The following is a 12,065-nucleotide window of genomic DNA, read 5'->3' as shown; positions in this document are numbered from 1 at the left end:
GAAACTTTGTTGTTCTTTGTTTGTTTCTCATCAACTTGAAGTGACAGCAGTGAAATTTGCCTTTGAAGATGACCTGGTGGCACAGCCTGTAATCCCAGCCACTCTCCTCAGGCCAAAGCAGGAGAATCACAAGGTTAGGGCCTGCTTGTAAGCTGAAGGCTAGAGTGACTGCGCAACCTGGTGAAACCATTTCAAAAGGCAAAAAGAGAGCTAGAGATAAGATTTAACATTAGGGTGCTCACCTAGCATGCAGGAGGCTTTAAGTTTCAACCCCCATACTAAAAAAAAAAAAATTATTTTGAATAGGCCCACTAGATATTTTCTAGTGGCCTTTGTTTAGCATATTGTATAAACCATTGATATACAGTATCTTATAAATGTTTCTTTTTTTAAAATATTTTTTATTATATCTTTTTAAATGTTTCTTATAAAACTTGGAAGTTTAAAATTACACTTTTTCTTAATTTTGTTTTATGTTAGTCAGGCAGATTTTGAAGGCTGTAATGAATTTGTGAGTGGCAGTGTTAACTTGTGAAGTTTTAAGTTTGTATAATAATGTTACATGTAGCTTGATGCAGCTTATTTACTAAATTATTTTCAGTTGGCTTTTATTTGCAAATGGTTAGAGAAGAGTGAAGTCTCTCGGCAGCTTTGATTAATTCTGTGTGTGTGTATGTATGTGTGTGTGTGTATATGTATAGTCTGTCTGTCAGTGTACCTGTGTGTTCATTCCTGAGAGCACACATAGACACTCTAGCACTGATCTCTATCTCCAACCCCTATACCAAAACTTTTTAGAAAAATACAAAACCCATTTAAAAATCCTTTTCTGTATTTTCTTCATCTGGGTAGGGAGCACAAGTGTGGTAGCCAGAGTATATAAGTGGTTCTCTTCTTTCATGATTCAGGTTTTAAGGTTCTGGGACCTGAACGCAGACTATCAGGAACTTGTTTTAGACTTGCTCCTTCAGTATATTTATTGTTCATTGAAGAGTAGACATTGTTGTTTTTCAATGAATGGGTTAGGTTAGATGAATGGAGTGGAAGTGTCTGCCACATTCAAGGACCTTAGAGATAGGTGGCAGAGAAAAGGCAGGACTTGGATTGCAGGTTATAAAGGAAGGACTTTTGTATGTCAGCCTTATTACTGCCCTGATAAGGATGACATTTAAGCTGAGACCTGGAACGGATGTTAAGGAAAAGGAGATTATGGCTGCAGAGATGGCTCAGTGGTTAAGAACACTAAATCCTCTTCCAGAGGTCCTGAGTTCAGTTCCCAGCAACCACATGATGGCTCCCAACCATCTGTAATGGGATCTGATGCCCACTTCTGTGTCTGAAGACAGCAGCAGTGTGCTCGTATACATAAATAAATAAATAATTCTTTTTAAAAAAGAAGGAAAGATTAAGAGAATGAGGAATAAAGGGGAAGATACTGTGTGTTCGTTTTTGAGGAACCAGCGTGTACACAAGAAGCTAGGAGGGAAAGACTGAGTGCCATCATGAAAGTGAAAGAAATCCAGAGTAAGTGAGGAGGTCTGTACATGTGAAACTCAGGGTTTTTTGGTATAGGATCTTATTGTATAATGCAGGCTGGCTTTAAATTCAGAATAGTCCCTTTCCCTTAGTCTCCTAAGTGCTGCCATTAAAGATGAGAACCACCTTACCTAGCTGTAGAAACAGAAAATGTTTTAACTCTGAGGATGGAGAAGTCAAGTTGTCTTAGTCTGGGTTTAATTGCTGTGAAGAGACACCATAACCAAGGCAACTCATAAAGGACAACATTTAATTGAGGCTGGCCAGCTGGCTCCATTATCATCATGGCGGGAAGCATGTCAGCCTTCAGGCAGGCTTGAGGCTCGAGGAGCTGAGAGTTCTGTATCTTGGTACAAAGGCAAACCAGAGAAGACTACTATCTTCTGCATTGGGCGGAGCTTCAAAGCCCACCCACACAGTGATGCATTTCCTCCAACAAGGTCACACCTCCTAATAGTGCCACTTCCCGTGGGCCAAGCATATTCAAAGCACCACACAAAGTTAGTGGATTATAGGTGACATTAAGAGTAAAATGAACTTGAATAGAAAACTTAATGTTTATTGGATAAGTATTGTTTCAATAAACTTGTATTTCATTTAACTATATAATGGATATGTAGCTTTTTTACTGTAGTCTGGGATTAAAAACAAATCCTTAGCCACATGTAGTGGTACATATTTAAAGTCCCATTACTCTAAGCACAAGGGGAGGACAGTTCCAATCATGTGAGGTTTTGTCTTCAAAGACTAAGGGGGAGTCCCTGAGATGGCTCAGGTAAAGGTTCCTGTTGCCAAGCCTAATGACCTGAATTCAGTCTTTGGGGCCCACATGACAGAAGGAGAGAACCATCTCCTGAAAGTTGTATTTTGACCTTCACATGCAGACCAAGGCACTCAAGTGTACACACACAGGTAGGTAGGCAGGTTGGTTGGTTGGTAAATAGAGAGATAGATAGATAGATAGATAGATAGATAGATAGATAGATAGATAGAAGTAAGTAGATAGACTTATAGATAGATAGATGGAGAGAGACAGACACACACACAAGAGAAAGACAGACAAATAGAGAAATATAATTTTTAAAAAGTTATAAACCAAAGGGATAAGGCAGAGTGATTCAGTAGTAGAGTGCTGGCCTTGCTTCTGTGACCCTCAAGACCCCTACCCCACCCTGTCCCTACACACACACACACACACACACACACACAGGAGGAGTGATTGGATAGTTGATCTTTACCAATTGACTGAATTTAGAACCACCTACAAGAATCCAGTCCTGGTAACTTAGACTTGTAATACCACACTTGGGAGGTGGAGGCAGGAAGATTAAGGAGCTCAAAGTCATTCTTGGCCACATAGTGAGTTTGATGCCTGCCTGGGCTCGATGAGAATATTTCAGAGAGAGTTAGCTGAGGCATGACGCCCTACAATGAATTTGAGCAGAATCATTTCCTAGAGGAAACGAGGAAGGCAGTATAACATCAGCTCCTCTCTCTCCTTCCTACTTACTCTGGCATGAGTGTCACGTCGGTTCTACGACATTTAGACATTCTGGAGCTCTGTATTTGTTTTCCATTTGTAATAACTTTGATGGGAATTTGAAGGAAGGTTGCCATATTGAGTGCTGATTATGTGCAAGTTAAAGAATTGTTACACTGCTACTTTGGAAGAGTTTTGTTTGGTCTGATGAGATTGCTCAGTAGGTAAAGGCATTTGCCCCAGATGCTGTGAGTTCAGTCCCTGGGACCCACATGGTAGAAGGAAAGAATTAACAGCAGCACATTGTCCTCTGACCTCCACATGTGCACTGTGGCATGCATGTGTATATGGGGCATGCTGGCATGCACACATACACAATAAACAAACAAATGTGATAGTAAAAACAAACAAAATCCCCCAAAATTTAAAATCAGAAAAAGAAGGGGCTTGCTCTATTTTTAGAGACAGGGTGGTCCAGAACATGTAGCCAGTGACTTTGAACTTCTGATCTTTTCCCTATACCTCTTAGATACTAAGATTATGAGTGCGAGCCACCATGCCTGGTTTATGTAGTGTGAGGGTTCAAACCTATGACCTTACATTCTAGATAAGCATTCTGTCCCTGAGCTCTCTGTTTATCCCTTCCTCCCTCCCTCCCTCCCTTCCTTCCTTCCTTTCTTCCCTCCTTCCCTCCTTCCCCTCTCTCTCCTTCCTTCCTTCCTTCCTTCCTTCCTTCCTTCCTTCCTTCCTTCCTTCCTCCTTCTTCCTCCCTCCCTCCCTCCCTCCCTCCCTCCCTCCCTCCCTTCCTTCCTTCCTTCCTTCCTTCCTTCCTTCCTTCCTTCTTTCCTTCCTTCTTGGATTTTTGTTTTAATGTGTGCGTGCATGTGTAGGTTAGAGGACAACTTTGGGGAGTTGGCTCCACATGGGTCTCAGAGATGGAACTTTGCTTGTCATGCTTGAGCACCTTTACCTCCTGAGCCATCGCTTCACCACACTCCACTTTCCCTTCCTTGCTCTTAATAAATAACCAGGGCCCACTATTTGGATCACATTCCTCTGCCAGTGTCTCTGTAAAAGAAATAATACCACAGACATTTTTTTTTTTTTCTGAGACAGGGTTTCTCTGTATAGACCTGGCTGTCCTGGAATTCATTCTGTAGACCAGGCTAGCCTTGAACTCAGAAATCCGCCTGCCTCTGCCTCCCAAGTGCTGGGATTAAAGGTGTGTGCCACCACTGCCCAGCATACCACAAACATCTGAAATACAACATTCCTTGGATTGTAGTTCTTTGCTTAGCACCTCTTGGGTCTTCCACATTCTCTTCATCCCAGTGGCCGCTTATTTTGTCAGGCCACTGTTCTCTGCTCAGGATGGAATGATCCTCAGACTGACCCTTTACACTTACCCCCGGCCCCTAAGGACTCCTGGAAAGTTCGTAGTGGATAGGTTACTCCTCTACTTCAAACCATTTGGGGGTTTCTTGCTGCCTTCAGACAAAATCCCTACTCCTGACCCTGCTTTCTTTTTATTCTGACCCACCTCATTTTATTACTCTCCCCCTCTTGCTTGCTTAAACATCAGTGACAGTTTCTCTTTCAGTTCTTTGTGCCAACATTATCAGTTCCCTGGCCTTAGGTGTCCTGGAGGCCTCCTCCCTTGGGAACCTCATATCCCCTCCTTTCCCTTCTAAAAGTTTCTAATTTGAGCCTTCAGAAAGCTTTTCCTACTCTCATTGCTGCAGATAATACACCCTCCCCCCACCCCGTGTTCTTGACTCACTTCTGTCTTAGCACTTAGATTTGTCCACTGATTTATTTTCCTGACTGTCTCCTACTCTTGTCCTGAATTCCATGAAGTCGTGGACGTTTGTATCTTTTCTTTGCCGTCATTTACCCTATGCTTGGAACATAATAGGTGCTGGTAGTAAGGCGACCAAGCATTTTAGTTTGCCTGGACTGAGGTCTTCCTATGAGTGCAAGGGTTTCAATGCTAAAAATCAGGATAGTTTCAGGGCAAATAATACCTAGCTGTTGGGTATTAATTATGTTTGTAGGATTAAGTAAAAAAAAATAGCTTAGCATCTTAATGAGTTGTGAACCTTAAGAATTTTATTCATGTGAGCCTTTATCCTCTCTGCTTTGTTTGTTTGTTTAAATATTGAGGATTGTGCCCAAGTACCTTAAGGGTACTATCAGATGCTCTACTACTGAGCTTTAGCCCCACCCCTTTTTCTTTTCAAGACAGGATATTACTATGTAGTGCTCACTGGCCTGGAATTTGTTATGCAGGCAAGGAATCTACCTGCCTCTGCCTTTCAAGTGCTGGGTCTAAAAATGTGTGCTGCCACACCTGACACCTGGCTCTCTACTATCTCAGATTATTAGTTTATGTTATCAATTCCAATCTCTTGCTTTATTTTAGGTCTCAATTTGTGCTCTCTAATTAAATGTGCCCTTTGAATAGTCATTGAAATTGGTGTGGAAGCTAAATGTGGCATTTCTTGACAGCCAGACCTGTAGTAGATTTGGCACTGAGACTACAGTAAGCACATCTTTAGTGTAGATTGTGCTATCACCTCACACTGCATTCTTCTTAAGACATGACAAGATAAAGGTGAAGGCTTTCAGTGGATGAGATGAAATACAGGGAAGGTAGTGAAAGAGATCACTGGACATAGTGTGATCACCAGCATGGCATCATAGAGTAAGTATAGGGGAAAGGCAAGATAGTTTGCCCCTTATATATGTAGCTGTTTTGTTTTAAACTGATACCAAATCAGTACAGATATCAACTTCTAAATGAATCTAAATAAATCACACTTAATAATCTCTTCCTGTTGAGAGTGGCAAGATGGCTAACAGTTAAGAGTATTTGCTACTCTTCCAGAGGACCCAAGCTTGGTTCCCAATATTCCTGTCAGGTGGTTCATAGCCTGCTATAACTTTAGCGCCAGGCAATCTGGCACCCTCTTCTGCAGGCCCACATAAACACATGGCACATACATGGCACAGAGATACACACACATGTAAATAAAAATAATAACAGTCTACATTTGTGCAGTGTTGTAGAGACGTTTCATTGGCCCATTGTTCTAGCTGTCTGTACCTGGAAGCCCTCATTAGGACTAAAGGACTAAGTCATAGAGTTTGAGCAGGAGTTCCCCCACGTAGCATTCAGTACTGAGCTCCGGAAGTGGAGAGGGCAGTTTTTATACTGTAAAGGTCTTTGTTGTCTCCACACTATTATAGCTAGTATTCTATACTAGCTATACAAAGTGAGAGTGTGATCGTGAGGTACATTTGCTCATTGATCGGAAGCCATTTGTTAGGTTTGTCTGGCTTTTTGGTTACAGGGTCTTGTTCTCTGGCCCAGAATGGTCTGGAAATCCCAGGCAGGCCCCAAGCTCATGTCAGTTTTCCTTCTTTAGTCTTCCAGGTGCTGGGGTTAGAGATCCATGTGCCATAGAAGGTGTGTGTGTGTGCACAGGTTTGTGGAGGTCGGAGGTCAACTTGAGGTAGTTGGTTCTGTCCTTTCATCATATAGGTTCTGGCGATTGAATTCGGTTTCAGGCTCAGTGCCTGGTTCCTTTTACCTGCTGAGCCATCCTGCTTACCCGGGTTCAGTAGTTTTAATGAATCTACTGAATGTAATAGCTACTGTTTCAGGGTAGGACTTGGTTGCCAGCTACAGTTAAAAGTTCATTCTTGTAATGAATTAGATTACTTCTTAGGGAGAAAGGAGTACTCAGTTCACAGTTTTTTTTTTTTTTTTTTGGTTTTTTCGAGACAGGGTTTCTCTGTATAGCCCTGGCTGTCCTGGAGCTCACTTTGTAGACCAGGCTGTCCTCGAACTCAGAAATCCGCCTGCCTCCGCCTCCCGAGTGCTGGGATTAAAGGCGTGCGCCACCACGCCCGGCCCTCAGTTCACAGTTTTGAAGGCCAGAGGGCAACAGCAGGGAACAGACTCCAGCTGCATCACATCGTGGTAAGACACATGAATAGCAATGTGTCTGTCTGCTTACAAAGCTGTCAGGATTCAGTCATGAGGTTGTAGCTTCCCAAAGCCCCACTTATGCATATCATAGCCAAATCAGATTCCTTTCCTCTGAATACCATCAAGTAAATCTCTGTGGGTTAAATTACTGCAAGAAGCTGGATGTTGTGGCACATGCATGGTCCTAGCACTTGGTAGGCAAATCTCTGTGAGTTTCAGGCCAACCAGGGCCAGATAGTGAGAGTCTGTTTCAGAATTGAAACAAACTGCTGCAAGAGTTCAGAGAAACAAGCACTTTCAGACCACAGCAAAATGTATCCAAATTCCTGTTGTAATGAGTTGATGTTAAAACTGGAATTCTACAGTATTCATAGCAATGCAAGGTTGTGTGTACAGGTGCCTGCTGTCAAGCTGGACAACCTGAATACTCAGGTGAAAGTTCTGACGGAAGGAGAGAAGTGACTCTCACAGGTTGTCCTTTGACCCTGCAACCTTACTGTACATATGCAAACACACAAATAAATGTAATAAAAATTTTGAGGTTAGCCGGGCAGTGATGGCGCACGCCTTTAATCCCAGCACTTGGGAGGCAGAGGCAGGCGGATCTCTTTTGAGTGTGAGGCCAACCTGGTTTACAGAGTGAGTTCCAGGATAGACAGGGGTACACAGAGAAACCCTGTCTCAAAACCCAAAATAATAATAATAAACAAATAAAATTTAAAAATTTAAGTTTTGCTTTTAGGGCAGAAGGTAATAGTAAAGGCGATGGACAGTTCACACACATCCTGTTTTTAGATTTTACTCCGTGAAATGGAAACTGTGAACATGAAGTTGTCCACTTATGGAAACAGTCCGAGTATTTTCATCTGGTAGGTGATAATACCCTGAGGTACATTCTTGCAGTGGAATGAAGTTTACTATTAAAAATGGACAAATTGGGGCTGGAGAGATGGCTTGGGTTTAGAGCAATTAGTATTCTTACAAAGGTTCCCAGAGCCCATGCAGGCAACTACCGGCTGCCTCCAACCCCAGGGGTCTGATGCTGCCCTCTTCTGGACTCCACACACACCTGCACTCACATGTGCACCAACGCACACACACACACACATTCACATAATTTACAGGAAAGTAATAGGACTGGAGAGATGGCTCAGTGATGCCATTTGTTGCCCTTGGAAAGGATCTGGACTCTGTTCCCAGTACCCACATGGTATCCGTAGCTGTCTGTAGCTATCTGTTATGCCAGTTCCAGGGAAGCCAAGGCTCTCTTGAGTTTCTTAGGCACCCATTTGGTAGTATGCATACATACATGCAGGCAAAACACTCATGCTCATAAAAATAAATCTAAAAAAAAAAATCTTTTTTAAAAAAAAGAGACAGACTAGATGCTTCAGTCCTACATAGAATGGAGAACAAAATAATCACAGGAGGTAACGAGGGAGGGAGGGAGAGAAGAGGGGAGGGGAAAGGGGGAGGCAGGAACAGGTATTGGAAGGGATAGGAAAGAAGGAAATTGAATAGAAACATGTAGCAGTGGGAGATGAGGAACTGGAGAATAGCCATTAGAAAGTCCCAGACTCCAGGGAAGCAAGAGGCTCCTAGGATCCAATGGCGATGACTTTAGCCTGTCTAAAGAAAAGACAGAGTCTGGAACAGAGTCTGAAGGATAGGCCAGCCAGAGACCACCCACCTAGGATCCATCCTGGATTGAATCTCCAGACACCAAGCCCCACACTATTGCTGAGGCCAAGAAGCGCCTGCCTACAGAAGCCTGGTGTGGCTGTTCCCTGAGAGATTCTACCAGCACCTGACCAACACAGACACAGATACTTACAGCCAACCATTGGACTGAGTCTGGGGTCCCCAGTGGAAGAGCTAGGGGAAGGACTGACTGAGCTGAAAGGGATTGCAACCCCACACAAAGAACAGTATCAACTAACTGGATCACCCAGAGCTCTCAGGGACTAAACCACCAACCAAAGCGTATACATGGAGGGAACCATGACTTCAGATACATATGTAGCAGAGAATGGCCTTATCTGACATCAGTGGGAGGGGTGGGAGGCTTGATGCCCAACATAGGGGCAGACTAGAGGGGTGAGGTGGGAGTGGATGAGTGGGTGGAGGAACACCCTCATAGAAGCAAAGAGGAGGGAGGATGGGAATGGGGTGTTGTGGAGGGATAATTGGGAAGGGGGTTATCATTTGAAATGTCAATGAATAAAATGATTTTTAAAAAGACAGACTACTGGGGGCTGGTGAGATGGCTCAGTAGGTAAGAGCACCCTACACCCCACTGCTCCTCCGAAGGTCCGGAGTTCAAATCCCAGCAACCACATGGTGGCTCACAACCATCCATAAAGAGATCTGACTCCCTCTTCTGGAGTGTCTGAAGACAGCTACAGTGTACTTAAATATAATCAATAAATAAATCTTTAAAAAAAAAAAAAGACAGACTACTGTTTACATGTTGCAATATAGATGAATGTCAGATATATAATTCTGAATGAAAGAAGCCATATTCATACCAGTGATGAAATGATGGTAAAGATGCTTGCTGCCGGGCTGGAGAGATGGCTCAGTGGTTAAGAGCACCGACTGCTCTTCCAAAGGTCCTGAGTTCAAATCCCAGCAACCACATGGTGGTTCACAACCATCCGTAATGAGATCTGACACCCTCTTCTGGTATGTCTGAAGACAACTACAGGGTACTTAGATACAATAATAACTAAATCTTTAACAACAACAACAAAAAAAGATGCTTGCTGCCAAGCTTGATAACCTGAGTTTGGTCCCCTGGACCCACATGGTAGAAGGAGAGAGCAGACACCCAAAAGTCGTCCCCTGACCTCCACCTATTCACTGAGCCATGCCCCCACTCTTCTACACACACACACACACACACACACACACACACACACACACACACACACATTACAACAAAAAGTAAGCCACACTCAAAGCAGCTACAGATCATATGATTCCATTCTTGAACCAGTCTCTAATGGTCATATCTATCAAGATGGGAAATGTAAAAATGTATCTGTGGTTACTGGAGAATAGGAGAAGAGAGGAGGAGGAAATTTAGAGGGATAGTGGGATCCTATATATTGATTTGGGTATTAAACTATGTATTTGCTGGTTTCTTTCTTTTTTTTTTTTAATTTTTTTTATTAGGTATTTTCCTCAATTACATTTCCAATGCTATCCCAAAAGTCCCCAATACACTCCCCCCCCCCCAGTCCCCTACTCACCCACTCCCACTTTTTGGCCCTGGCATTCCCCTGTACTGGCAAGTCCAATGGGCCTCTCTTTCCAGTGATGTCCGACTAGGCCATCTTTTGATACAAATGCAGCTAGAGTCAAGAGCTCTGGGGTACTAGTTAGTTCATAATAATGTTCCACCTATGGGGTTGCAGTTCCCTTTAGCTCCTTGGGTACTTTCTCTAGCTCCTCCATTGGGGGCCCTGTGATCCATCCAATAGCTGACTGTGAGCATCCACTTCTGTGTTTGCTAGGCCCCGGCATTGTCTCACAAGAGACAGCTATATCTGGGTCCTTTCAGCAAAATCTTGCTAGTGCATGCAATGGTGTCAGCGTTTGGAAGCTGATTATGGGATGGATCCCTGGATATGGCAGTCTTTAGATGGTCCATCCTTTCTTCACAGCTCCAAACTTTATCTCTGTAACTCTTTCCATGGGTGTTTTGTTCCCAATTCCAAGAAGGGGCACAGTGTCCACACTTTGGTCTTCGTTCTTCTTGAGTTTCATGCGTCTAACAAATTGTATCTTATATCTTGGGTTATTTGCTGGTTTCTTAAAACCACCAATGTGAATGATACCTTGGGTCTTTTTGTTTGGATGCTTGCTTGCTTAGTTGGTTTGGTTTGGTTTTGGTTTTTTGAGACAGGTTTGTCTGTATAGCCCTGGTGTCCTGAAACTTGATTTGTAAACCAGACTGGCTTCAACACAGATCCACCTGGCTCTACTTCCCAAGTGCCAGGACTAAAGGCAGGTACCACCATGCCCAGCAATTATTTTTAAAGCATTAAGTGTAAATATTATACTTGGTCTATAGGAATTACCTCTAGTCAAAAGGGGGATGTTCTTGTGACTTCTAGCCTTGTCAGAGTCTGGTGCTTGTTCTTTAGTGACATGAGAAGAGTGACAGACATCTCATGACTACTTATGAAGAAGAGCGTGCCAGCTGTTAATCTCAGAAGGTCATTTTCTCATTCTGTCCAAGGAAGGACAGTACTCCTAAAATAGAAAGAGACTGGCAGGAGAAAACAGGTGCTTTGTAGCAGTCTAGTACTTTAAAATCTGTCCTGTACTTCCCTTCTAATTGCATAGTACTACGGTCATCAAGGATCATTACTGCCAGTAGCAATTAACTGCGCCTTCTTTGGCTCAGTCGAAAATGTTTTAGACTAGTAAATCATAACTGCATTAGGAGCCAGGATTCCATTGCCAGGTTCAGATCCTGCACTCTCATGTACTAGCTGTTACTAAGTGCATTATATAGCTTAGTGATGTTACTCAACTTGTCCTGCTCCAGATGCTACTTTTAAAAACGTGTGTGTAGGGCTGGAGAGTTGGCTCGGTGATTAAGGGCACCAGCTGCACAATTCCTTGCACCTGCATGACAGCTCACAACTGTTACTCCAGTTCCGAGGAATTCAGCGCACTCACACAGACAAACATACGCAGGCAAAACACTAATGTATATAAAATAAAAATATGCAGTCCATTTTTAAAAAAATGTGTGTGTAAAATTGTGTGTTTGATGTGTGTGTATGAACTGGAATACATGTGGAAGTCAGAGGATAGCTTCATGAAGTCTTTTCTCTCCTTCCACTTTTACGTGGATTCTGAGGACCAAACTCCAGCAGCCATCAGGCTTTTCCAGCAAGCACTGAGCCGTCTCACTCACCCTCTAGATGGTTCTTTATCTTTAAATGAGGATAATGACAGTATATATTGTGGGTTGTTGTGAAGAGTTAAGTGTTAGATGCTGAGAGACTTAGCTGGCATCTAGTAAGAACAGTAATTGTC

General features: G+C 43.0%; 1 protein-coding gene across 1 annotated transcript in view; it reads left to right on the top strand.

Moving 5' to 3' along the window:
• The window catches only part of Rtf1 (RTF1 homolog, Paf1/RNA polymerase II complex component), a 58,968-nt gene that overhangs the window by 4,867 nt on the left and 42,036 nt on the right, over nt 1–12,065 (top strand). The gene's annotated exons all lie outside the window — the stretch shown is intronic.

Source organism: Mus caroli, unplaced genomic scaffold (assembly GCF_978045245.1).
Source record: "Mus caroli unplaced genomic scaffold, Mus_caroli_1 scaffold_2, whole genome shotgun sequence".
NCBI classification, from domain to species: domain Eukaryota; kingdom Metazoa; phylum Chordata; class Mammalia; order Rodentia; family Muridae; genus Mus; species Mus caroli.
Note: the sequence above shows the minus strand (reverse complement) of the source record. Positions and strands in the feature narration are given on the sequence as shown.